The sequence below is a fragment of the Mirounga leonina genome, unplaced genomic scaffold, assembly GCF_011800145.1.
Source record: "Mirounga leonina isolate KUSES-001 unplaced genomic scaffold, KU_Mleo_1.0 Mir_481, whole genome shotgun sequence".
NCBI lineage: Eukaryota > Metazoa > Chordata > Mammalia > Carnivora > Phocidae > Mirounga > Mirounga leonina.
In genome coordinates, this window is record NW_023270773.1 from 543,720 (window position 1) to 548,904 (window position 5,185).

A 5,185-nucleotide genomic window follows, 5' to 3' on the forward strand; every position below is an offset into this window, starting at 1 on the left:
AGGATAGTGTATTTGCTAGGTGCCTAAGAGGGGAGTATTGACTTTTATCACTGTTCTTCAGAGTAGGCTAATTGTTGTTCTGCTTTATAGTTGAGGAAATTAAGGGATAAAGAGATTAGGTACCCTGCCAGAGGCTACACAGTTATCTGAAGGACTTTTTCTTTTTCCTTGACTATCTGAGCTGTGTCCCAGAAGTATTTCAAAGCTCTGGTTGGATCAATGTAAACAACACATCAGTGTGATGTTTAAAATGAAGTAGCAATAATAATTTATCCTATGTTAATTTATAAATAAAGTTGGAGTTTTTATTCATAATTTTTAACCAAATTTAAAATCTTCAAAGGCTAATAAAATAGTGGTTAATATTTATTGAGTGCTTCATAAACAGTACAGTTGACCCTTGAACAGTGTGGGGGGTAGGGGCACCAACCCCCCCATAGTTGAAAATTTGCGTGTAACTTCAGACTCTCCCAAAACATAACCACTAATAGCCTACTGTTGATTGGACGCCTTACTGATAACTTGAACACTTAACACATATTTTGTATGTTATATGTATTATATACTGTATTCTTACAATAAAATAAGCTAGCGAAAAGAAAATGTTAAGAAAAGCATAAGGAAGGGGCGCCTGGGTTAAGCATCTGCCTTGAGCTCGGGTCATGATCCGAGTCTCGGGATCGAGCCCCACGTCGGGCTCCCTACTCCACAGGGAGTCTGCTTCTCCCTCTGCCCCTCCCCCTGCTTGTGCTCTCTCTCTCTCTGTCAAATAAATAAAATCTTTAAAAAAAAAAAAGCGTAAGGAAGAGAAAATACATTTACGGTACTTTCCTACATTTATCGAAAAAAATCTGTGTAAGTGGACCTATGCAATTCGAACTTGTTCAGGGGTCATATGGACATAGGTACTTCATATGTATTTTCTCATGTAATCACAACATCCTCATGAGCTGGTTGTGATCATTACCCCATTTTTACTGATAGTAGAGTTGGAGTAGAGTAAGGTTGGAGTAAGCTTACCGTAAGGTTGGAGTAAGGTGGAGTAAGGTTAGAGTAAGGTTGGAACAGGTGGAACAAGGTTACAGTAAGGTTAGAGTGAGGTAGAGTAAGATGGAGTAAGGTTGGAGTAAGCTTCGTAAGTTTGGAGTGAAGCGGAATAAGGTTGAAGTAAGGTGGAATAAGGTTGAATTAAGACGGAGTAAGGTTGGAGTTGAGGTGGGGGAAGGTTGGAGCAAGGTGGAGTAAAGTTGGAGTTGAGGTGGAGTAAGGTGGAATTAGGTTGGAGTGAGGTGGAGTAAGTTTGGAGTGAATTTGGAATGAGGTGGAATAAGGGTGGAGTGAGATATAGTAATGTTGGAATGAGGTAGGGTAAGGTTGGAGCGAAGTGGAGCAAGGCATACAGTAAGGTTAGAGTAAGGTGGAGTGGGCTGGAGTGAGGCGGAGTAAGGTTGAAGTAAGGTGGAGTAAGGTTGGAGTAAGGTAGAGTAAGGTGGAGCAGGGTGGAGCAAGGTTGGAGTGAAGTGGAGGAAGGTTACAGTAAGGTTGGAATGAGATAGAGTGAGGTAGAGTACAGTTGGAGTAAGTTTGGAGTAAGGTAGAATGAGGTTGGAGTGACGTGGAATAATGGAGTGAGGTAGAGTGAGGTAGAGTAACTGGCCCAAGGCATTTGGTCAGTGAGAGGCAGAACCAGCTATTGAACTCAGGATGTTAGGCCTAGAACCTCAGCTCTTGACTACTAGGCATATTGCTCCTGATGTGATTTGTCTTTGAGATCTTACTAGGAACAGTGGTAATTCAGTAGCCAAAATTGTTTTGTTGTTTGCAAGATTTTGTACATCTTCTTACCCTTCTTTGTTGTTCATGCTAAATAAGGGACAGCTTTTCGCCTCAACTTAATTGAAATGGGAATGTGCTGGAGGACTTGAGGCTGCGCACAAATTGTACAGCTTTGGGTTTGCCAAAATTGAGGCAGTGAGTAGCATTGGCCTCTGCCCCTGGGAGGGAAACACAGCTGAGCTGGCATCCCAAGGTGGGCCTCAGTGTGGTCGGTTCAACAAATGATGTTAGTGTGAAGACTCATAAAGATCTGGTATGTGCGTAGAAGATAACTTTCTGAAATTCCTTTTTTTTCTGAAAAATAAGATCCAGTGACTCAAACACCTCTGAGTTTCTTAGCTACTGGCTTAATCTGGGAAGGCTGAGGGCCACCTGCCTTCATTACCTTCACTGACCATGTGGCTGTCACTTGCCAGTGTCTGGTCTTCCAGAATTCTCAGGTGTGATGGTGGTAGAGAGGGAGCCCATTGGCAGTTGGGGTGAGGGGGTCTGGGGCAGCACTCGGAGCAGGGTGTTGAGGGAAGCTGGGGCAGGGGCTCGGGGATGGGGGACACAGGAGAAGCACAGACACTGTTAAACTGGGCTTCTTTGCGGTGTTCTGGGTAGTGTCCTGCTCGATATATCTGGTCAACAGATTTAGTGGGATGCGGCCATGTAATCTGGATTGGTAAGTGGATAAGGCATTGGTGCTAATACATCTCTGAATTTATTATTGGACTTAAAAAACACTTTCACATGCTTTTAAATATTGACTATTAAAAAATCTTGATACCGGGGCGCCTGGGTGGCTCAGTCGGTTAAGTGTCTGCCTTCGGCTCAGGTCATGATCCCGGGGTCCTGGGATCGAGGCCTGCGTTGGGCTCCCTGCCCAGTGGGGAGTCTGCTTCTCTCTGCCCCTCTGCCCCTCTCCCCGCTCATGATCTCTCTCAAATAAATAAATAAAATCTTTTTAAAAAATCTGGTTACTTAAGCCTCTTTTTCCTTCAATTACGCGCCTTTGGCATACGGGATTTTTGCCTGAGCCGATGATGATGAAGATGTGTACCATGAGCCCGTACTGGCTCCAAATTGATGGCTGCCAAAACTAACAGCTGTGAAATTATTTGTGACTGTTAAGGATAAACTTATTTGTCCCTATTCGTTATATGATCAGTAAGTGCTAGCAGTTCCTATCTGTGAAACTGTGATTTATTCTCCCCAGTGTATTTCTTAGTTTGGAAGTGGACACAGAAACCATGGCATCGTTTGTTTTCTTTGGGATCGGAGTTAGGAGTTTGGGCCCCATTATCAGGCAGGCCTTGGCTCCTTAGTCTCTGTAAGATCGGGCTTTCCTGTTTTTGTCATTCTCAGTTTACTTCATAGGCATGCTTTGTGTGGGGAAGAAAAATACCCGCGAAGGAAGCTTCTCAGAGGGCGACCAGGTGCACAGTTCAGCCAAGTAGGTGACTCGATGGGATGCGTCTCTTTGTGTTTGTTTGGGCCGGGAAGGGTGTGACAGCGCACTGGGAGATATTCGGCTCACAGCCAAATAACTTTTCCACCTGAGGTACGAGGCGGCTCTTCCGAGGGGTCCAGCTGCTTGAGAACCCGAGTGTGTGGGAAGCAAACAGCCCTGCGTGGCGCTCCCAGTGTACCTCGTGATGGCCGCCCACCCACCGGCTGTGCTCCAAGCAGATACATGGGGCTACGTGCGTGTGCACATGTAAAAGTGTCACTGTGTACACACCGGAGTTTCCATGAGTAGGACAAGAAAAAGAACAAAGAAGCGAAAAGGTGTGAGGGGTGGAGAAAGAAATGGCAGCATGCTGATAGCGAAGCTGAATGGCGGCCACACGGAGATTCCTTGTACTCTTCTCTCTGCTTTTGTATATATTCGGAAATTCCAAACGAAAAAGTTTAAAAATATGTGCAGTATTTAAACCTTTGTGTAAATGTTTGTCCACACAGTACTCGTTGCACCCTGGTTTTGCTGCAAATTCTGTGCTGGGTGTTTGGGTACAGGGAGAATTCTCTACTTTCATGGTGCAGAGCTGATGGGGGACAGGTGTGAGTCTGACATCACACAAATACTGAATACGAAACAGAGAGACATTCTCTGAAGCACAGAGAGGGGGTATGAGGAAAACTTTGAAGAGAGGAAACTTGAAGAATGGGAGGGAGGATTCCTTCACAGAAGGGTTGACCAAGCTGAGGTCTAAGCATGACTAGGAACCAACTGAATGCCAAGAGAAAGGGAGAAGAAAGTTCTAGAAGGTGGGTCTCGCCAGGGATGTTAGGCACGTCAGGGTGATGGAGCCCAGAGGGAGGGAGGGGATGGTGGTTGGGAGGGGCGCCGGGGCATGTTGCTTGGCCTTGTTGAGGAACTGCCCTTGGTCCTGGGAGCGACGGATCGCCAGTGAAGAGCTGAAGCAGGACGTAGCTGTGGGTCGACCTCCCCTTCTCAGACACCATTTTGGCTGCAACACAGAGGGTGAGTGGAGGGCAGGAGTTGACGTGCAGGTGAGACGCTGAGGCTTTCTGTGGTGGAGGTGGAGGTGGGGACAAAGGTGTGTCTAACAGATAGAATCTAAGCTGGTGACCGAGTGGCTGCGGGTCAGGGAGGGGGAGGGTCAGCGTGATGGTGGCAGGCTGTCATGTGCTGAGATGGGACACCAGAAGAGAAGGCCTGGAGTGGAGGAGAAGTCCTGCGTTTGGTCTGGTGGAGGTGGAGGGAGATATTGCTAAGGCAGTTGGTCACATGGGGTTGGAGCTCAGGGCCGAGATGTGGCAGAGGAAAGAAGCCGGCAACTCCTCACGTGTGCATGGTGCTGGGAGCCAGAGCTGCTCGGGAGAGACACCGGTGGCAGGAAACCAGGACAGGACAGGGGTGGCCAAGTCCAGCCCAGCTTGGGTATTTTCCTTTTTAAAATTAAACAAGTTATACTTAAGCATGCTCGTCATAAAAATGTTAAACCATAGCAAACGCATCCGGGTACATACCCTTACAGACTCTGGACCGTTATATATATATGTACGTACGTCTGTGCACACATGGCTTTCTATTTTACCTAAATTTTACCTATATTTTACCTATTTACCCATACCACCAACTCAGCAGCTTGTTTGCTTCGCATTTTTCCCCCTGATTTTTCTGTATTATAAAGTCTCCTCCTAAAACCCTGTCTTCCAGAGGGCATTGCTGTTAACATATTCCTTCAACGTTTTCTCCTGCTGTTAACATATTCCTTCAACGTTTTCTCCTGTGCCTATGTGGTATCTTATTATACAGATGCATCATTATGTATTTAATTGTTCCTCTCTTGAAGGACACTTAGGTTGTCTACAGAATTCCTGCTATTAAAAGCAGTGC